Genomic DNA, 24,000 nt, shown 5'->3' on the forward strand with positions numbered 1-24,000 from the left:
CTTAGTGGCCGAAGAAATGAAGACTACTATCAACAAGGGACCCCTCCTGGGTGAAGCAAAGAAGAGATTACAAGCCAGGACTTTGGATGGTATAAATACTTGGGGACTGGGGCAAGTCTGGACACTTGGATCTACAATTTGTTTTTGGACTTTTTCAAGCATGGACATTTGGAAGGTATAAATATTTGGGGACTGGAGCAAGCCGGACTTTTGGAACTACAAATTTATTTGTGACATTTGTGACAGAAAGAAGACTTCATTGGTGAGTATTAGGGGATTTATTATTTTTAATAAAAACATGGTGTAAATGAGGGTGCTTACTGTGTTTATTGTGGGTTTTTTATTTTTATTAAATGTTAGTGGTGTTTACGAGGGTGTTGTGGTTTTTTAAACATTTTATTTTGTGGAACTACAGGTCCCAGCCAGCCATGGATGTCAGGGCATATTGGCACTTGTGGTTCTCCAAGTGCCAACATGCCCTGGCTGCCGTGGCTATGCTGGTGCTTGTAGTTATACAAGCAGCAGCATGGCCACACTATTTTGGGCAACCTGGCTGGCTGGGACTTGTAGTTCCTCAATACAAAATGGCGTCTGTTTATTTTTTTAACTATTTTTCGCTGGTATTACTCTACTACCGATAGCCTAAGGGTAGTAGGAAGAGACCTAGTGCTATCAGCACAGGGCTGGGTGTCTCTAGGGGGGGCCCGCTCGTTTTATCGGCGGACCCCACTCCCTAGGGAATCCAGCCCAGGGCTGAACAGTCTAGGGTTGGTTAGTCATTATGGCAGGGAGACCCCTGCTGCGTGTCCCCCTGCTATAGTGCCGCCAACCCCGGCTGGTTTGCCTAGTGCTGGTTAAGTGAAAATCTAAATTTTTCCCCGATTTTCACGAAACCAGCAGTAGCCAGGCAGGACTAGGGTTAAGCAGGAATAGAGGGGGGACCTCACGCTTTTTTTTTTTTTTTTACTTTAATCTATTATTTACCATTTTTACACTGACAGTGTAACAGTGATGTGTTTATACAACACGCTGCTTGCACGCTGCTAGCAAGCAGCGTGTTGTATCTGGCGTGTTTGAAAGCAAACTCTCCTGAGTTTTCTTACTCACAGCTTCATACATTTGAGACTTGTATAGCTGCAGTGGCAAACAGTCGGGAGGTTGATCTCTGGCGATTTTTCAAATAGAGCTTTTGACAGAAGCACAACTCTGGCGATTTTGCATGAAATCTCAGCTTCATACATCTGCGACTTTCAACTCTCACAATAAAATCGCTGGATTTGCAAAATCGGACCTTGATACATTTACCCCCTAGTGGTTTACTTGTTTTTACAATACCTTAATTAGACAGGCTACTCTGTGTAGATAAGGACATGAATGATCAGAGGAAATGCATGGCTCTGATCTGCATATGTTAAGTGAGTTTCCTGAAAGAATATCTGAGCTTACCCTAATTACTTCCTCTCAGCCTGACTGACCAAATGTTTTTTTAAATCAAGTACATATTTATCAATTTAATATTTTGTTTGGGCCCTCACCTTAACAATTACATATCTAACATTATGCTATTTTTTTCTTTTTGTTTGTAAATAATGTTAGAAGTATTTAATATGACTCTTTTTATGAAAAATTCAGATTCTTTATTTTATACACAGGACCTTCTGACAGACATGGGCATTTAATAATGCCAACAAAGTAGTTGCTTCCACCTACAGAAACTACAACAACATTGCTGGTCCAGGAAGCACACCTACAGGTCACATGTAAATCTCTTTGGGATGCCAAATGCAGAGGTGCAATGGCTACCATTAAGGTTATCATGGACACTCTATAGGTGTCAACTAAAGCAACTATAGCAATACCACCAATGGCTAAATTGTTGGCTGTGTTTCATTTCTGTGCATCCTGGATAATAACCCAGACCACAGTGTATGTGGTGGCAGGAATGTCCCATCCTGCTTTCCGTTGTGTACTTAAATGGATGCTGCGGGTATTCCTGAAAGCATCACCCAGTTTATTCATCTGCAAAAGGATGAAGAATCCCTTGAGCCCATAAATGAGCACTTTCATCAAAATTCTAGTTTTCCGCACATCCTAGGGACTGCCCATGACTCGATTGTGATGAGGCAGGCAGTCTTATGAGAAAAATTATTACAGAGGCAAGGTGAACTCATGTGGGCTATTATGTAATAATAAGATTATTGTCATAAAATGTAGGACCATGACTTTGGCCATGTCAATATTACTAGTTTTACAGAACTAAATTTGCTACAGTGCTCCATGTATTTTTACTATTCAACTAATCTTGGTATTGTCCAAATATACTGGACATAATTTTTACATCTGTTATTCTACCCATTACTGAGACAGGCAATTGTCTGTATTTACAAAAACATTCAAACACAAACATAGCTTGTTTTTTTTAAATCCAGCCACAAAGCAAGAGTTTGCAATTCAAGCCATGCCTTCACCAGGATGGTCATTGATTGAACTTGTGGGCTTCTCTAAATCCATTTCCATTGCCTTGACTGGTCTAGAGGAGCCCTCATGTATGTGCCTGATGTTGTGTTATTCTTCTAGGAGTGGGGTGCCTTTTGAGGAGGAAGCCGAGGTTGCAGACTAGGAAACAGATAATACTGAAATTAAATCAGGGTCCTCTTAAAAATATCTTACTTACATAGAGTATTAGATTCAGCATTACTTCAAAATAATGCACATTGTCTTGTCATATTTTACTTTTCCACAAAAATATATAAATATATAATAATTGATGACCTACACCATTTTACTTTGAATTGATCATTGTAATCATTAATACAACATTTTACAAAAATATGAACTCAACATACATTTCTATATACAGCATATATTCTGCTTTCTTCTATTCCCTATGTAGAATTAATGGGGGAAAAACTAGCAGATTGTGATTTGTTTTTATTTAAAGACAAAAAAAGAAATGTAATTGTATTTACATTCTTTTCAACCTTTTTCCCCCAGTGAATGTTAGATGTTGTGCTTCACACCTGTCTGTGGGGCCAAAGCACCGAGGACTACACAAGCAGGTTCAGGTCTTGCAACTTTTGCTCCATCAGTCTCAGGCTAAACATGGACAAATGTAGGGACAGGCCATAGGGCTGCAGGGACCAGCCATTTAAGAGACTGGCAAACTATCTCACTAGGTTGATGAATATGTTTTTTTCCTTAACATCTGCTCCAGCTGGTCCTTTAGTTCCTGGAGGCTCGTGTTGATGTTTTTCAGTTGCTCCATGGTGAGTTGGTTGTTCTGATCTGTGGCCTCCAGTGAAAAGCAAAAAAGTGAATGTTGAGGACCAGCAGGTGGAGACGGGTTCTGTCCAGGCAGCTTCTCTTGAAGCTCGTCCTCTGGCTGTCCATTTGCAGCTTGTGGTTGCTCCCCATCTCTGAAATTTGGAAAATAAAAAAAACAAAACATTTCAGCAATGTTGTTTTCCAGTTATCTAATTAATCCTTGAAAATAAAAATAATTACATTACTTAACATTAGAAATGTAATTATTTCACATTTTAAGAATGACACTATCATCATCACCATCGTTTATTCATATAGCGCCACTAATTCCGCAGTGGTGTACAGAGAACTCACTTACATCAGTCACTGCCCCAGTAGAGCTGATAGTTTAAATTCCCTAACACACAAACAGACTAGGGTCAATTTGATAGCAGCCAATTAACCTATTGGTATGTTTTTGGATTGTGGGAGGAAACCCACACAACACAGGGAGAACATACAAACTCCACACTGCTAAAGCGATGGTCAGGAATTGAACTCATGACCCCATTACTGTGAGGCAAAAGTGCTAACCACTAAGCCACTGTACAGTTTGGTAGTACTGTGTTGTAGATCTTTTTTCCCATAATATTTATATTGTAGCATTAAACAGCATATCAAACACAGAGACAAGACTATCAAAACATATACAATTGATATCAGTTGAAGTTTAGGCTGAGACATCTATTCAGTGAATGTAGAAATAGTTGCTTTAGGTCTTCATCTTTATATGGTGAAACAATATAAAACATAGTACTGTGATTTTTTTGATAATATGCTTATTCTTATGGAATGCAACAAAAACAGTATCTATAAACAGGGTTACATAACAATAACGGCATTAACTATGCCTATACGCTATAACCAGCATCTCTCCTGAGTCTGTGTGATGGGTGTGTGAAAAAGGGTAAATTAAAAATAACCACCTAGGGGTAAATGTATCAAAGTGCGATTTTGCAACTCCAGCGATTTTCTCGGGAGAGTTGAAACTCGCCGATGTATGAAGCTGAGATTTCATGCAAAATCGCCAGAGTTGTCCTTCTGTCAAAATCGCTATTTGCAAAATCGCCAGAGATCAAACTCCCGACTGTTTGCCACTGCAGCTATACAGCTCTCAAATGTATGAAGCTGCGAGTTAGCAAACTCAGGAGAGTTTGCTTCAAAACACGCCAGATACAACACGCTGCTTGATAGCAGCGTGTTGTATAAACACATCACTGTTACACTGCCCTGGCAGTGTTAAAACTGTAAAGAATAGATAAAAGTTGAAAAAAAAAAAAGCGTGAGGTCTCCCCCGCTATTCCAGCTTAACCCTAGTGCTGCCTGACTAGTGCTGGTCCTGTGAAAATCGGGGAAAAATTTTGTGTGGGGTCCCCGCGGTTTTCACTTTACCAGCACTAGGCAAACCAGCCAGGGTTGGCGGCACTATAGCAGTGGGACACGCGGCAGGGGTCCCCCTGCCATAATGACTAACCAACCCTAGACTGTTCAGCGCTGGGCTGGATTCCCTAGGGAGTGGGGTCCGCTGAAAAAAACGAGCGCCCCCCCCCCCTCTAGAAAGAACCAGCCCAGTGCTGATAGCACTAGGGCTCTTCCTACTACCCCTGGGCTGTGGGTAGTAAGGTAATACGGCGAAAAAGAATAAAAAAAATAAACGGACGTCATTTTGTTTTGTGGAACTACAAGTCCCAGCCAGCCAGGTTGCCAAAAACAGTGTGGCCATGCTGCTGCTTGTATAACTACAAGCACCAGCATAGCCACGGCAGCCAGGGCATGGTGGGCACTTGGAGAACCACAAGTGCCAACATGCCCTGACATCCCTGGCTTGCTGGGACCTGTAGTTCCACAAAAAAAAGTTAAATAAACAACAGCACCCTAGTAAACACCACATCTATTTAATAAAAATAAAAAACCCACAATAAATACACTAACCACCATCATTTAAACCACATCTATTTATTAAAAATAAAAACACCCCAAATACTCACCAAAGATGTCTTCTTTCTTCTCCAAAAGCTCCGTGCTTGCCCCAGTCCCATAATATTTATACTTCCAAAAGTTTCGGCTTGCCCCAGTCCCAGCAAAATTATACTTCCAAAATGGCTTGAATAATATCTTCTTCACTTCGCCCAGAAGGGGCCCCTTGTTGATTGAAGTCTTCTTTGCTTCGGCCAGGAGGGCCCCATATTTGTACATCCCACGACACTTTCATGTTGATTGAAGAAAATTAAAAAAACTGTGGAGCCGCCGCTAACACCTCCTACTAGGTAGGAGGTCCGGTACGCAATGAACTCATTGCGTAAGCTATAACTACTGTATTATGTGATTTTCCCACGCTAGTGGGGGAATCACCTAATACAGTAAATAGAGCTTACGCAATGAACTTAAGTTCATTGCGTACCGGACCTCCTACCTAGTAGGAGGTGTTAGCGGCGGCTCCACAGTTTTTTTATTTTTCTAACGTAGCTCATTGCGCATGCGCAACGCTACTTGCGTAAGCTATAATACTGTAAATATATATAAATATATATAAATATATATGTTTATTTTTTTCATTCTTTATCGCCGTGTTACCTTACTACCCACAGCCCAGGGGTAGTAGGAAGAACCCTAGTGCTATCAGCACTGGGCTGGTTCTTTCTAGGGGGGGGGGGCCCGCTAGTTTTTTTCGGCGGACCCCACTCCCTAAGGAATCCAGCCCAGCGCTGAACAGTCTAGGGTTGGTTAGTCATTATGGCAGGGGGACCCCTGACGCGTGTCCCACTGCTATAGTGCCGCCAACCCTGGCTGGTTTGCCTAGTGCTAGTAAAGTGAAAATCGGGGGGACACCACGCAAAATTTTTCCCCGATTTTCACGGGACCAGCACGTCAGGCAGCACTAGGGTTAAGCATGAATAGCGGGGGGACCCCACGCTTTTTTTTTTTTCACTTTGATCTATTCTTTACAGTTTTTACAGCAGCCGTATGACAGGTCAGTGTAACAGTGATGTGTTTACAACTCACTGTTACAACACAGGAGAGTTTGCCAAACACAGGAGAGTTAGCTAAACTCGGGAGTGTTTACATCGCACAAAATCGCCAGAGATGACCAGCGGTTTTGAACATCAGTGTCAAAATCGCAGCTTGATACATTTCAGGTTTTTTATTCAAAACTCGTGGGTAAACACCCGCGATTTGCCGCGATTTAAACACGCTGGCAAACTCGCACTTTGATACATTTACCCCCTAGTCTGTTTATAAATTATTAAAATGTCTGTTTATAACCGATTAAAATGCTTTCTGTCTATCACACACACTATCTTTTGCCTTACCAAATTATTTCACCTCCAAGATTTGGTATGAAGAGCTACACTTTTATTCATAAAAGCTTCCATTCTCCCTTTATCTAAACTCACCTATCACAACTTACTTTAATCAGAGTTTTCATAAACCAAATGCTTTCCCCTCAACCAGAGTTATCATAAACCAAATAAACTTCTCTGTTTCAGCTATGTAGCATTCAAATATCAAGCTATGTGTTAGGACTCTGATCCTAATTTTTATCTGGCCTGTGGTACCCGTATGCTACTAGAGGTACTGCTGTTTTAGGTTAGGAGCCTGATTCTATCTGGCTTGCAGTATCTCTAAACTACTAAAGGTGTTTCTGTTTTGCCATTGGACATTTCCACCTCACCTGCTGGAGTTAACCTGCTTCCCTGATCATCACCTGCACCTGTTCCACTGACTTATATACCCACCCAAACATTGCTCCTTACGGCTCATCTATTGTTTGCTGTTTCTGGTACTTGCCAGTACTCCTGTGTTATTGTGCCGGTTGTTCTCCTAATTATCTGACATCTGCCTGTTCAATTATTTTGCACCTTTGACTGTGGCCTAAGACCCAGGCTTCATTTGACCTTGCTCCTGATAAGTCCCTGGTATCACTGTGGATATTCCTGCTGCTGAACCCTGGCTTCCCTGACCCCCCTTTGCCTGATTCTCCTGTGGATCATCTGGTGCCCTCTGTTACCTGGTTAAACCTGGTAACCTGCATCTGCACTTCCCCATTTGGGCCTGACATTCAGTGCCTCAAGCCTCCTGACTAACCTGGTATTCAGTCTCCTTGTGCCTGTACCTCATCTGTACAGCTGGACACCAGTCGCTGCTACATCTGGTAACCTGCAGCTGCACTTCACAGTTTGTGCCTGATATCCAGTGCCTCCTTGTACCTGCATTCCATCTACTGTACCTGGACAACAGCATCTCCTGCTCCAGTGCTTAAACCAAGCAATCCAGTCTCCTTGTACTTGCACTCCCTCTGTCACACACCTGGATACCAACATTACACAAGTATTTAGTTCCTGTTTGATCGAGTGGGCCTTTGTACCGTGACCTGATTCTGCCAAATACATTCTGGTTACTCACTACCTGCTACCGTGAGCTTCCATCTCCATCAAACTATTGCCAGACTATACTGCATTAACCCCTGCCTGTCTGTCTGACTCTGAGCTCTGTAATACATCTCACCAGCATTACCTGTTGTGTCTATGAACGTGTGATACCTATATTAACATTGACTGCATTTTGATATTACTTGTGTGACCTGTGTTCAAAATAAATACACTCCATTTACAGTAACTACCAATACTTTCCGCTGCATTCATACTGGGAGCCTTATCACTATGTCTAACATGTGAATTCATAAGAACACAGAGACATAAACTTATTAAGTGTTATTTAATATGGAAAATGAATTCACAACGCTTATGATGAAAAACAATTGTCAAAAATGATATACATAGATGTTATATAATAGTTTCCTGTAAAATAAAAAGGAGTAAAAAAATTGTATACTCACGAATGACCAGATTTCTGCCTGGTGGGAGAGCATGAATTTGCTGGAACACTTCTCAATAAGAAATTGAGTCCCAAATGTCAACAAATCTGTTTGTTTTACAGGACATTTTAAACATGCTTAAGGTGGCAACAGACCCACATTCCACTGTGATGTCAGAACCAGAAAGTCTGTGTACACACAAATGTGTCTTTTCAAAACACTTTTGAAGTAAGGGATTTTTTATACTGACCTAACTTCTTACAAGAATGTCTTACAAAGATGATATTAATGCCACAAAACAGATAATAAGGCTACCTTCATTTACATATCAGCCATGACTCCTGTAAGTATGATATTTTAGAAAATATGACAGATGTGTCCTTATTTCACTTCATTCAAATGTATTCCCGGCTGCTCAGCCTGCTGTCACCCAGTTAATATGTCTTCAGATATAACAGAACCATAAAAAATGTGAGGGGTGTGGATGTTGGATATTATTGATGACATTGATTTTCTAGCTACATTTTGTAGAATGTACTAAATATATGATAGCTAGAATCTAGTAGGTTGCTATCTGCAACATTTCCACTTTTCAAACCTGCTGGAAGCTCATGGCTTGAAACATTTACCCCAGGACTGGTATCCTATTGGGTACCTTGATACACTCGGGCAAGTGGAAATGGAGCAAACAATGTAATTTATTATGGCAGTTTACAGGGTTAAGAAAGATTACAGTAATTGTGCAACTGTCCACAAACTATCTTCCAGATTTAGGTAAAAAAAAATGTTGGTAGTAGTCACTGATAATAGACCCGGAAACACACAAGGTGTTGGAGTAGGCATTCTATTTTCTCCAAGCTACACCTTCCAAGTCATACCCTCTGGACCCTCCCTCTCATTCTCTTCCTTTAAAGTCCACACTATCCATCTATTTTGTCCTCTCCACCTTCGTGTTGCTGTCATTTATTGCCCCCAAGGTCCAGTTTCCCAATTCCTTGACAACTTTGCGGTCTGGCTCACTTATTTCCTATCCTTTGACTTGTCTACACTCATACTAGGTGATTTCAACATTCCCATTGATAATCCCACTGTCTCTTCTGCCACTAAACTTCTTTCACTCATTTCCTCCTTTGGTCTCTCCCAATGGACCTCATCTCCCACCCACTGTGATAAGCACTGCCTTGACCTTGTCTTCTCCCGCTACTGCTCCATCTCTAAACTCTTCAATTTAGCCTTCCCACTCTCCGACCACAGCCTCCTTTCCTTCAGCCTCACCTTACTTCATGCCCTTCCCCCTGCACCCAAATGCACAGGTACAAAACAAAATCTAAGTACTTCATTCTCTCCAGTAACTGAAGATGAAGTCCCTGCACTCGTCTCATCATCTCACCCTACAACCTGCCTCTGGACCCTATTTCCTCACAACTTCTCCGCTCCCTCTCCTCCACTGTATGCCCACTTCTATCACACCTCTTCAACCTGTTTCTCTCCACTAGCACATTTCTATTCTCCTTTAAACATGCGCTTAGCTCACCAATTCAAAAGAAGCCATTTCTCAATCCAGCCACTCTCTCCAATGACCACCCTATTTCTCTCCTGCCCTTTGCCTCCAAACTACTTGAGCGATTAGTGTACAAACACATGTCTCCCTTTCTCTCCTCTCATTCCATTCTTGACTCTCTGCAAGCAGGCTTCTGCCCCCAACATTCCACTGAAACTGCTCTCACAAAAGTGATCAAAGATCTATTACTGCAAAGTCTAAGGGTCATTTCTGCATATTCATTCTCCTGGACCTCTCTGCTGCTTTTGACACTGTTGATCACACTCTTCTCCTACACACCCTTCACTCTGTTGGCCTTCGTGAAACAGTTCTTTCTTGGTTCACTTCCTACCTATCGAACAGCTCCTTTAGTGTTTCTACCACTGGCACATCCTCCCCTCCACTCCCACTATCTGTTGTGGGACCCCAACAGCCTTGTGGGACCCCACAAGGTTGTGGAGTCCCAAGTAGTGTCCTAAGAGAAAAAGTACAGTAATACTGTACTTCATCTCTTGGAACACTAATTCGCTCATTCGGTCTCCAATACCACGTATATGCTAATAACATCCAACTGTCTTTCTGCTATCTCGACATGGATGTCCCAAGGCTACCTAAAGCTCAACATGTCCAAAACAGAGCTTATTATCTTCCCTCCTGCCAGAGTCACCATCTGCACTCAAATCTCCCTCACTGTCAATAACACCAAAATTTCCTCAGTATCCCAAGCCCGCTGCCTTAGTGTCATACTTCACTCCACCCTCTGCATTATTTCTCACATCCAGACTCTCTCCCAGTCCTGTCAACTCCATCCTAAAAACTTTCAAGAATACACCCTTTTCGTACTCAACATGCTACCAAAACTCTTATCCATTTTCTCATCATCTCCCGTCTTGGTTATTGTAACCTCTTGCTATCTGGCATTCCTGACACCCATATATCCACACTTCAATCCATCCTAAATGCTGCTGCAAGTCTGATTTTCCTCTCTCACTGCTCCACATCTGCTGGACCACCTTGCAAATCCCTACACTGGCTCCCTGTGTCCTCCAGAATCAAATTCAAATTACTCCCCCATATCTACAAAGCTCTCAACAACACCACCCCTGTATAGATCTCAAATCTTATATCAAAATATTCTCCTTCCCGCCCTCTCAGATCTACCTCTGACCTGTGCCTTGTCTTGTCTCTGGTAACCATCTCTCACTCTCGCCAATAAGACTTCTCCCATGCTGCTCCCCACTTATGGAATTCCCTACCCTCCTCTCTTAACCACATTTGCTCCTCTTGTTTCAGCTGTACCTTCATCAACTTAGAATGTAAGCTCTCTAATAAGCAGGGTCCATCATACCCTTTGTTTTCATGTCTGTGTTTATTTTGTCTACTTTGTATGTTCCTGTTTTATGTATGTACTGTTTTCACTACTGTACGGTGGTGCGGAGCACTGTATCGCCTTACAAATTTACAATTATAATAAAAATAATAATAATAGTTCCGTGCATAGGGTTCAAGCTCACACGACCAACTATTTAAAGATCCTTGCTGGCTGAGCCATAGTACATGCTCAGTCTATCATGCCTCATTGCTCACACATCCCTCTTTTTATCCACCATCCCACAATGATTGTTAATGAGAGGGGATAATTGGTGACAATAAGTCTGGGTTTTGGAGCAGATCTAAGATATCTCAGTTCTTGTGCATCATGGTTGATAGTGTGTCAGGATTGCTACTATGAAACACCATAAGAGTAATGTGAAATGGAACAAAGTGGTTTATTTTAAACACCGTTCATACAGGTATAACTGAGATGCAGTAAATGATAAGGCAAATAACTCAAGTCCATATAAATATTGAAAACAGGATTTCAGGATACCCAGGTAGCTAAGGGACAAGAGTATTGGATACCTGGCCCAACAGTTTAAACACAGGTATGCGTTAGACAGAGTAATCAGGTAAGGCTAGGTATTCCAAGTTATACTGTAGACTGTAGATACTGAATGTTTGGTTTGCCAGATAAAGCTGAGAAGCTGGAGACTCTGGTTTTCCCAGTTAAACATTGGATTGCAGATACTGAGTTTGGATTGTCAGATAAAAAAGAGGAGACTCTGGTTTACCAGGTAGTAGCAATAGTCTGTAGGCACAATTAACACAAAAGTCCAAGTAAGCTGGGAAGCTTGAAAGCTGTATATCAGGGGGTAGTGATAGTCTACAGGCACAGGTAGCACGGTTGTCCAGGTTTACTAAAAGGCATGAGGTACTGGAGGACTCACGGGAGAATCAGGCAAGGGAAGGTCAGACAAGCCAGGGGTCAGAAGTCCGAAGTTCACAATGATGCCAGGGAGAAAACAGGAGTGAAGTCAAAGCAAGCCAGGGTCAGGATCATAAGCTCAAATGCAAACAGGAGGACATGCAAGGGCCTGTACCAGGAAGTCAGTCAGGATTCATACACAGGACAACAGAGAAGAACCAGCAGCAGTTAAGACAACAGATGAACTTGCCCAGTTTGCAGGGAGAGGCAGTCTTATAAAGGCAAGCCACATATGAAAGGGATTAGCTAAACTCCTGCATGAAGGAGAATAGTCCAGGTGCAGCAGCAGCCCCTTTGGTGATAGATATGTACTGCAGGCTAGATACATATAATGATAGAGTCCATGCTTTCTGAGAGGCATTCTTGCTCTGTATTCAGACCCCTCAACAAGGAGAATTATATAACACTCCATCAGATAGTGTCAGCTTTGAAATAGTACAAGACAGTATTGTTACTGTTGCCCCTGGTCTTCACCCTGGTTATATAACTCTTATCTGTGGTTATTAGTTCTACATGAGACAAACATGGAGTGCAGGCGAGGAACCTTAAGTCAAAAATCTTACTATTTGTGGATCATATCTTGCTAACACTCACACAACCTAGGATCTCACTTCCTAATCGATATAACATCATGCAAAGAGATTGCGATTTCTGGCTACCAAATAAATTATTCCACATCAGAGGCCATGCTGCACCATGCTTCCCTTCAGAAACAAGAATGCCTAACTACCAGTTTTAAATTAAAATGGCAACCAAAAAATCAAATATCTAATAGTTTTCATAACATCTACCAATTATAGTAGCAAATCTTATATTGGTACTTGGCCAATCTCGCCACCCACCAAGGCTCCTAGATTAGCGTTTTCCAGGTAGGCTATGGGGTTGTTGCTGGTCACAACCTCAAACATGGCCACTGTGAGGTATTCTGCAAATTTCTCTGTAACAGCTCAGACCACCGCCAACAGCTCCAATTTGAAGGAACTGTAGTTCTCTGGGTTCCGTTCGGACTCCCGCAAGCTTCTGCTGGCATAGGCAATCACCCTCTCCCTCCCGTCTTGTACTTGGGCGAGGACAGCCCCATGTCCGCGAAGACTTCCAGAGTTGTAGAGCAAACGATTTCTCAAAGTCAACATAAGCCAACACTGGGGCCTTTACCAACTCCTATTTCAGTTTGTTGAATGCTACCTCTTGGGCGGCGCCCCATACGTCGATTTGGCTCTTTGCTTCCGCTGTGGCTCCTCTGAGTAGTTCATGTATTGGTCCCGCAATGGTGGCGAAACTTTTGATGAACTGCAGATAGTAGCCCACTAGTCCAAAGAAGGCCCACAACTCCGTGATGGTAGTGGGTGTTTTCCAGTCTTAGACTGCAGTTACCATGCCTGCAGTAGGCTGCGCTCCTTCCCCAGACACGAGGTGGCCCAAGTACTCTAAGCTGGACTTTAGGAGGTGACACTTCCTCGGCTTCAGTTTTAGACCAAACCCCTCTAGCCGCTGTAAAACCAGATCCAGATGCACCAGGTGTTCCTCCAGAGACGGGGCAAACACATTGATGTCATCGAGGTAAATTAAGATGGTGTCAAAGTTAAAGTCGCCCAAGCATCGCTCCATTATCTGCTGGAAGGTGGCTGGTGCATTGTTTGGTCCGAGAGGCATTTGAAGGAATTCAAATAGACCCATGAGCGTTAAGAATGCCGTCTTCTCCTGATCCTTTTTTCGCTTGAGGGATTTGCCAATACTCACTCTCCAAATCCAAAGTGGAGAAGTACCGAGCATGGCCGAGGGTATCCAGGGACTCTTCAATGCGGGTAAAGGGTATGCATCAGGTACTGTGCAGCTGCTGAGGCAGCGATAATCCACGCAGAAACGCAAAGTCCCATCCTTCTTGCGCACTAGCATGATGGGGCGGCCCACGGACTCTTACTCTCTGCATCCACCTGGTTGTCCAACATCTGTTTCAACATGTTCTTCACCTCCTGATAGAGTTTAGGAGGAATTTGACGGTACTGTTCCCGTATGGGTGCAGAGTCTCCCATGTGGATCTCGTGCTCTAGGTTGGTGGTGCACCCAAAGTCCTCTTCGTGACTTCTCCCCAACAGCTGCTCCACCTTTGCCACATCCGTGGTGCTGAGCCCTTCCACAGCCACCTACATTTGTTCCCGGATCACCCGAACGTTCCACTCCTCGGTGGGACGATCTTTCTCGTCCACCTTCACTGACAGAGTCCATGGGGCCTTGGGATCTGGTTGCAGCATCACACGCCGATTTACCCCAAGTGTACTGAACATCACTTCAACTATTTGTGCCAGAACAATCCCGGCTGGCATCGTCTGTGGCTGGTCCCCCACATTGCACAGCTGGCACCCAATCGTCGATGACAACCGCCTATGTGGGAGCTACCAGAGCCCCATCGTCGCTCTTCAATGGAATGGCGGGCTCCACCAACACTTTCATTCCTTTCAGTTTTTGGTGGGTGCAGACCTCCATGTGCACTACAACCTCCTGCTGGGCGGGCACCTTTAAGGTCTGCTGTGGTTGGTCATAATCAACCAAAGGGGTCCTGGTGCCATGGTGGGTTTTGCTCCACAACGCTGAACAACACGCTGAAGTGCCTGTTGTACTGGCTTTTGGACCGCCAATTGCCTCCAGTAGTGGGGTCCTTTCTCCTGGGTCAATACTCTGTCCAGGCTGTGCAGGATGTTCATCCCCACGATGACCGGTGCATGGTTGAGATCAGAGGTGATGGGTTTCTTGTAATAAAAAATAACATCAGTAGGAAATTTGTTAACAAAAGAATGAAGTAGAAAGCGTGTTTGGATTATGTTTACGCCCTAGGCATTTATTGAAATAAATTTAAGGGACATATTGTAGTGTTACATTCAATATCAATAGCCTTGTGTTGAGCCAGTCCACTAAACAATGGCAAATAGGGCTTGGGAGAAGTTAGCCGGAAAACCTAGTAAGTTAACTGTGGTACCTGAAGGGGGGGAGCTGAGCTAAAGTGGGTAGGTAAAATATTGGGAGGTAAGGGTAAGGGTGGGAGAAATGAGTAGTTGGGGGAATCCAGGTCCGGATAGTCGGAGCCCTACTCTTCGAAAAATCTAGGTCGGGATTTATAAATGCTCAGAAAGTGTATATCGGAAGAGGCAAAGTAGGCTGTATTGACAATCCCTATATGGTGTGGTCGTGGAGATAACCTAATGAAACTAACATGGCTGTTACCAAAACATTTATGTAAAACACATATTGCAAGAACATACTGTATGTAAACACAAACTAAACCAGTTGATACCTTAATGAGAAACAAAATCAAAGGGTGATTACAGGGTGCATCGAGAGTATACCTCTACTTTTAAGACAAGGTACCTAATTTGATGGTTCTTGTTTGTAAAGGGAAATAGCGACTGTGAAGTTATGCAAATCTGCACCCTACAAACTTAGTAAGACTCTAGAGAGCTAGAATCTAGAATCAGATTCTAGCTCTTTAGAGGCTGGGACTTGTAGCTCTACAAACAAAAATGGCGTCTGTTTATTTTTTTACATAAAATCGCCGTTATTTCCCTACACCCAGGGGTGTAGGAAAAGCCCTACTGCTTTCAGCACTGGGATGGGTGTTCCTAGAGGGAGGGCCTGCACAGTTTTTTTGCAGACACCACTCCCTAGGGAATCCAGGCCAGCGCTAGGTTTGCCTAGTGCTGGTTGCCTGAAAATCGGGGGGACACCGTGCAAATTTTTCCCCGATTTTCGCGCAACTAGTAGTAGGCTGGCAGCACTAGGGTTAATAGTGCTTGAAAGGGGGGACCCCACACTTTTTTTAAAAAAACAATCATCTATTTTTAAACAATAGAGAGCCGCCGGGACCTGCGGCTGTATAGGCAGGCAGTGTAACAGTGATGTATTTGGCAATCTATTCTAATCTATCTAAGCAGCGTGTTGTGTCTGGCGATTTTTTCATTTAAAAAAATCTCAGCTTCACACATTTGGAGATTTGTATTGCTAGAGTGAGGAAAAATCAGGACAGCGATTTGCTGCAATTCTGAAACCAGAGATTTTTTTAAAAAAACTCATCTCCGGCGATTTTACATCAAATCGCAGTTTAATACATTGGAGAATTTAAACTCGCTCAAGAAAATCACAGGATTTTCAAAATTGCAGCTTGATATATTTACCCCCAGGTCTCTTCCTGTCTATTCTTGGAAACTCTGGTGATGAGTGGAGGGTTGTTCAAAAACAATTGTACATTTGTTAAGAGCTGCAATGCCTTTTTAATTTCCTCTACAGTTTTTCAAATTCACCTTTAAAAGATTTTTTTTTAGATCCATAGTGAATTCAGTGATGTCCCTTCTGGTAGCGGGAACCCCTTCCATGTAAATATGTCCTTTTTAAGATGAAGGCAAGGAGATAACAATAGACAAATAGTGGGCATTTTAAACAGTAGCTCAGCTAATGACAGCTGAGGAATGTTCAGCTAATTGGGAAGCCTCTCCAGTATTGTTATTCTGGGGCATCTATAAAAGTGTATGCAACAATATATTTAAGGTTACAACTTACTAGCATGGAGCACTGTTTCCTAGCTGTATTAAACTTTTTGACCACTAGGTGGCAGCAAAGTCCTTACAAATATAAAATAAATTGTTGCTTGGAGATCTGTAGAATGTTGTGAAAACCTCCAAAGCAGCTGGTATAGGCGCCAAGTAACAGATTTTGGGGACTATTTATTAATTATCGGGATTTTGCCACATTAATTGTCGTATTATCATCAGATGTTAGCCAGCAGGGGGTAGAAGTAAAATTAGTGTGACCACAGCAGATATCTGTGGCATTCCTATTTTAATAAATAACAGTGTTATTTAATAATGCGGTTATCCCTCCAAAATGTCAGTTTTTCAGTTCCTAGGAGATTCTTAAAGAGGCCCCTTTGAAAGAGGAGATAAGGAAGCAAACACAAATTTTGCTATTTACTCACTGTGGTAAAGGTTACTGTAGAACAAAAAGCCAGGACTCCACGGAAATTTAGGTTCAGTTGCTCTCTGCTCAATCCGGTAAGGTAGATGATTTGTGGGGTGTGCTTGCTCTGAAAGTAGTGCCACCATTTATGAAGGGAATGTCAGTAGACAGTATAAGGGAGTAGTAAATCAAGGCTCCAAAAGACCATAGTAGTTAGATATTGGATTGGGGTCTTCTTTGATGTATGTCCCTCCAGACTAAGGATACATTGCATTGTTCAGTGGGTTATCACCTGAAGCAGTTAACTTCCAGTGTGCCGAATATGATAAGGTTAATAACAGCAGGAGTTAGTATTACCTGTTTATACCAGGCCCTGCAGGTGGTTTTCAGCAGCCTGTCAGCAGACCAACTTTAAATAGTGGCTGTGTGGTGGTCGAGTACTCGATGGGAAGTGTTTCCTTTACCTTGTCTTCCTGATACGAGTCAGGTTCTTTTCTGTTTCGGATATCCGGTGGCCAGGAGATAAATACTTCAATGAAAGGGACAAGGATTGGTCAAACAACTTGGATTTATTGAGAATGCGGTACGGATAAATTTGGTAGGCCACCGCGCCACTGACCCCCTCAGCCCAAAAGTAATGACAAAATAATGAGTCTTGTCAGTATAGAGCACAATAGCATTTAACATATAACATACACCTGGTGAGTATAAGGCACAATAGCAATAACATCTTCAATGCACTTTGTCTAATAAGGCACACTGGTAATCACAGGTACTACTCTCAAGTTAACGATATCTGACTGGTGATGATGCAAGTAACCATCGATAATAACCAATCAAGACTCTTACGGTCACTACCGCGCCCACTAGAGGGCTCCTTCCAATTCAAGTGTTTGGGGTACCGTGCTATTCCCTCTGGGTCAGGTGCCCCACTCTTAGCATCTACTACTGGGTTAACTTGAATTGCAGCGGTACCACTAACGCTGAATGTCACACCTTCAATATAAATAAATCAACTCTTAGGTAAATCACATAACATTAACATCCCGCTAAAACATTTGGTGCACCAATATTATCCCCGGTAATGTTACCATATTTTCCACTCAGTCCTGGGTTGACCTGTGCACAGGAATTTTGTAGTGTTCAAATGTCCTGCAGAGGTTTCCAGAAGGGTTAACAGTCCCGGTTAAGTCTCTATACTTCCTCTGAAAAGGGGAGCTGTTAAAAACTGTAGGCTGGGTTGAGTATTATAGTAGAACACAGGGCTGTTGCTCAGTTCAGCCACAAGATGGCGCTGTTCTCTCACTAGTCAATGAATCTCTATTAACACATGTGCTCTGAAACAGGGGATTGGGTCCAGATATCAGCAACACACAGGATATAGCTGAAACGACAGTCTTAATTGTTCCCTGCAGCCTGTGTAAAGGTATGATCTGGGGGAAAAGCTCCCACAAAGGGAACAGTATCTTTCCTTGTATAAGAATGAAATGACAGTTTTGGGTAGATTCTCTCAACACTCTTCCCTCTGACACTGGGGTGTGTGCAGTACACTGCAGGCTAGGGATTTACCTTGAGAGGGTTCTGCAGTTAGTGGAGACTGCCTTTGGCACCCCACTGCTTGTCCTCAGCCGTTCTCCGTCCCCGTGTGCTGACAATGTCACCGGTTCCGGCAGCAGCTCAGCCTCCTCTCTGCTCGGCTGCACATCAGCCCCCTTTTTCTTCTACCATGCGGCTCTCTCCTCCTCCTTCCAGCACATCCTCTTCCTGTTACTCCACCAGGCCAATCCAGGCCTTTATCCTCCTCCTGTCAATCATTCCTGGGCACAAGTCTCCAGGAGCACAATTAACCCCTTGTAGCCCTGCATTTTAAAAGCGCTTATGCACTCCTCTGTGCTGTGCAACGGGGCTTTGGGGCACCACAGCTGATTCTGGAATCTACACGCCACTCAAGGGACTGGTCTTAGAGGTAAAGCCTTGTCCAACTAAATCATAAGTCTCAGGCTTGTTAGCTCCTGTTGAAGGGGCTCCACTCCCGGCGACTCAAATGGTAAAGTAGATTCAGTGAAGTCTTCTTTGAGTAGGTGGAAGCCATCTAATAAGTGAGCACAGATCTGTAGGCTCAGTCACTCCCAAATATCTGTGGTGAGTTGGTGAGCCTGGTTCACAAGCAACAATCAGCTGCAACACTGGATTGGCTCACAAAGACAGTCTTCGACTTAGTTAAGGGACCCTCTCAGGTCTAGAAGAGGCTGGGAAGACCCGATTAAGGGGTAGGTAGATGTTAGAGCCAGGAAAAATCCCAATGGCAGCAGATTTTAAATGCAAGGAGGAAAAACTCTCCTCCTTGTTCAAGCCACCCAACCCCCTCATGTGAACACTTTTATACGGTGCACCTCTTAAAGTTTTGTCAGCGTCTGTGCTGAGTTGAACATGGAGTACATTTGGATGTTCTTTGTAAATCACCTACAGTATAATAAGGTCAATTTTCTATATTCGAGGGGTTAGTCTGACAGGAATTTGAACAATGGCCACTTATTTACTACTGATATAGAAATTTTATTTAAAGGTAGTGTTACAGCTAATGGCTATTGACATAAGCTTCCAGAGCAGGAGACAGAAGTGTTCACCTATAGCAGCTGCCATTCTCCTAGAGCTTTTTTGCGCTCACAGATACTTGGATGCCCCCAGGTCTTAACTCATTGCGTAGTTGAAGATTATATGTAATACCTCAGCAGGTAGATAGGAGGTGGTAGTCGAGACAGGAGTGGATAGTCAGGAGCAATCTGGGATAAGGGATCTGTAGCAAGTAGAATAATCAGGGACAGGCCAAATAGTCAGGGCTGGCAGCAAGCAGGGATATATAATTACAAGCCAATATGTCAGGGCAATTGGAATACAAGCAGAGTCCAGAAAGCTAGGGGTCTCAACAGGAGTCAATAAGAAGTTCCGCGGAGTATCCACAGATACACAGAGCAGGGAAGCAAATGCACAATGCTATAATCGACAGGGAGGCTAAGTCTTCCCTGCCATAAATACTAGAATGGACCAATAAGGGACCAGGGCACCTGGACTGCAATTAGCCACAGAAGGATAACAATCAATTAATTCGTGGTTGTCCCCTAATGCCGGGACGCGGCACTGATTCAAAGAGCATCCCAGCCATTGCCATGCTAACTGCCGAGACGAGGATGAAGTGACAGCCCGATTGTCATGACGCAAGTAAACCACGAGCCACCGCGGCTCGAGACACCTCCACGGCTCATTAAACGTAGTGGATAATTTGGTGCTCTTAATCCTTTAGTAATAATCTGAGTTTCTGCATTATGGTCTGAAACAATTATGCCATTTTCCTAAAATTTTTAGTAATAATCTGAGTTTGTATATCATAGTCTGATACAATAGTGCCATTTATGGTCCCCATTGAAGTACCTCAGGTCTCTAAGAATAGCTTATGATTAAAAGTGAAGTAATTGTGAGTCAAAATATAATATTTGATAATATCATTTTATTCTTTGATGGGTACTAAAGTATCTTTTTCAAGTTATGCTGCATTGCATTACCACCCATGGTGTTAGCAACAGAATTCTACAAGGTCAATGGTTGACATGTGAGCATAATGTAATTAATCATACATAATGGTATCAAATTTATTTATCTGTAAAAAAATAGCTTTGAATAATTTATTATTTCATACTCATTACATTTGGCACAGCTGCGAGTAAGGTTTTTGGTGTTTAATGATTTAATAATAGAGACCCAAGGTAGAGGAAGCTATTGCTGTGAAACTGTTGATGCTGGTTAGAGTCAGAATAATCAGAGCTGTGATTGTGTTGCTAGTATAAATATAGGATGAAAAACTCCCTCAGGATAATAGACAGAAAGACAAAGAGGGGACCTCACAAGTAATCCTGGGGACAAGGCTGCCAAGATGGTCCTACACATGGTTGGACTATGCACCTGATCCTAAAACATAAGGAAAACAATTTGGTGATCTACACTGACAGTTGGGTAGTCTGCATGCGCCTCACAACATGCTTACTAAGTTGAAAAACAAGTGGATGTAAAAGTCATGTAAGACCCGCTTGGAGAGGAAACCATGAAAAAACTTGATAAGTTAAGTTTAGCTGTTACAAATTAAAGCTAATTCATTTATTTCCTATATTATTGAAATCGTATTTCCCATAATAAACCAGCTGTAAAATTGAAGATCTCTCTATCCAACAAATTAGAGATGAACCGACTTTATAGAATTACCTGAATATCAACTTCCTGGGCATTTCCAATCTATTAAAAATATCTATTTTCACTCAAATACTATATATTACGCAGATGACCCCCCTTCTTTTTAAAAAAGCAGACCTGCAGAAACTTAATAAAAGCTTTACAGAAATCGCATGGAACAAGAAAAAAAGCTAGAATCAGCTTTTTCCAAATACAGCAATGTGTACAGAAAGGAGGTATAAACCTGCCAAACCTTAAGCATTATAATATTACTTTCAGTATGCAATAGATTGAATCAGAGGTAAAAGTATATATACAGACACGCTGTTGGAAGCTCAAAAGTTTCAGCTAGAGGGTAAAATCCTTGGTACATCATAAAGAAATGTGACTAAAAGGGGGAGGGGTAGTTACGGATTTGTTGTGGTATACTCAAGAAATTTTGAGACAATTGAAAGATGAGAACACCTATATAGTATTAAAAAAAAATACTCCATAATACATATACAAATAGCTTTTAATTGGAAAACCTTTACTCCAAAGGGGTAATTTCTGAAGCTCAAAAACTATTTTTGATTATTAAGTCTCCCTGTATACCTGTCATATACATCCTGCTACAAGTGCACAAAAGTATAATTAGTCCCCCCAGGTAGACCTATAGTGACAGGTAAGTCCATCACCTGCAATATGTCTGCTTATATAAATTACCACCTTCGCAACCAAACCAAAGAAAGTGACAACAGGAACATCAGCAAATTTCTTCGGATCCAAAGCAAAACCCCCCTCTCCCCAAGCTGATCGCCAGGGGGGCATCGGGTTCTTCATCTCTGGAAGCTGAGCTCGACCCTCAGATTCTAGCGGTAATGACTAGCCTCTTGGAGGGGGTGAAAACTACTTTCTATCAGGAACTATCAAAAGTGGTTAGTGAGTTCAAAACAGAGTTGAAGACGTTGGGCAACAGGACAGACGCCTTGGAATCAAAAACCGACGAAATCTGCCGATCCAACTCCGCAACTGGTAAAGAACTCTCCCGCTTCCGTGACGAAGTAGAAATCCTGAAAGAGAAACAAGAGGACTCTGAAAACCGATCCCGCCTCAATAATGTCCGTATCAGAAATGTGTCTGAGGAAATTGGCAACGCAGATCTTCACGCCTTCCTCAAGGCCCTCTTCCTTCACATTCTCCCGGACATCTCTGAGGCAGATTGCCTCATGGATCGGGCTCACCGCGCCTTGAGAGCTAAACCTCCAAGTGGTCTGTCTCCTCTGGATATCATTGTCCACCTACACTACTTCCGGACCATAGACCGCATTTTCACCGCTACCAGGGACCGACCTGTGGTCACATTTCGGGACATAGACATTCAGCTATTCCAGGACCTTGCCCCTTCCACGATACAAAAGCGGAGAGATCTTCAGCCAGTCACCAAGATCCTCCGGCAGCATAACTTTCGATACCGTTGGTGCTTCCCTTTTCAACTTCAAGTATTTGCTGATAACACCTCCCATTTTGTTAAATCACTGGAACAGGGTCAGAGTCTCTTGGACAACCTGGGCATCCTTCCCGAATAATCAGCTCCTCAGGCCACTCCTTCCCGGGCCCAGCTTCCGACGATTCCTCAGCCTGAGTGGTCCCGGTCTTCTAGACGACGTCCCCGGGAGCCAGATCCTTCCTGATATGCCTTTTCTTGTACAAATGGCTCTTCCTTTGTCTGCTTTTGTTATTTCCGTTTTTTTACTTTTCCTTTTCAGGTGGACTCTCAAAGTCAGTTGGTACATATTATTCATCTAATGTTTTAAGTTTTTTGTATAAAACGTTATTTGTTGTTTCTCTCCCTCCCTTATGACCAATAAGCCTCTCATGCCCAATTGCACTGTTTAATATTTGACATTTTGTTTGCACTATGGCGTTATCTCAGTCGATGGACGGGAGAGCAACTGTCTTTTTTCTTGCCCTCTTCCCCTTCCTTATCCCCAATTTCCCTTATCCCCTCTCCCCCCCCTATATCCTACTTCCCTGCTCCTCCCCTTTTATCCTACCCTACCTTCCCACCTTAAATTGTTATAACCGATTAATGTACACGTTGTATTCACTTTGCACACGTTCTACGGCTAAATTTTGACATTTTTATCTAACAATCTCTATTTGTGGGTCTCCTGGGGTTCTGGCAGCTCCTAATGCCGTGTGCTCCAAGGACCACCCCCCACACACCCTTTGACATTGTTATTCTTACTGTGTTCTAGTTTTGAATAATGTCTTTGAATCCGCAAAGGATTCCTTTCACTCAGGGTTTTCATCTCTCTCTTTTTCCTCTCCTCCTTTTTTCGTGACTGTGATCCACTCTTATACTGGCTCTTTAAGCTTTTGTCCCTCCCACAAGCTAACTGGTTATTTTCTCCACCTAACTGTTTAGTGTTATTTTCGGATGCTGGCTCCCTGCTACTGCCATGGCTCTGAAGATTTTCTCCGTTAATTTGAATGGCCTCAACTCTCCGCGTAAACGCACGATACTCTTGGGTGCCTGTAGGAGAGAAAAAGCAGATATTGTATTTCTTCAGGAGACTCATCTTACGGGAGCCCATACACAGCTGAAGGGTAAGCAATTTTCCCAGACCTTCACCTTCTTTGCCTCGGCTGATTGTAAGAAACGGGGTGTTGCTATCCTAGTTCATAGTAAGGTCCCCTTTCTCCATTACAAGACCTATGCAGATCCAGAAGGCCGCTTTCTACTGGTATGCGGTACTCTCTGCTCTGCTACCGTTACGCTGGTTTCAGTCTATGCCCCGAATCAGAGGCAAAAGCCTTTTTTCACAAAAATTTTCAGGCAAATTGAGCGGTTAGCGCGGGGCCATGTTATCTTGGGTGGTGATTTCA

The sequence above is a fragment of the Mixophyes fleayi genome, chromosome 4 (genome assembly GCF_038048845.1).
Source record: "Mixophyes fleayi isolate aMixFle1 chromosome 4, aMixFle1.hap1, whole genome shotgun sequence".
Taxonomy (NCBI): domain Eukaryota; kingdom Metazoa; phylum Chordata; class Amphibia; order Anura; family Limnodynastidae; genus Mixophyes; species Mixophyes fleayi.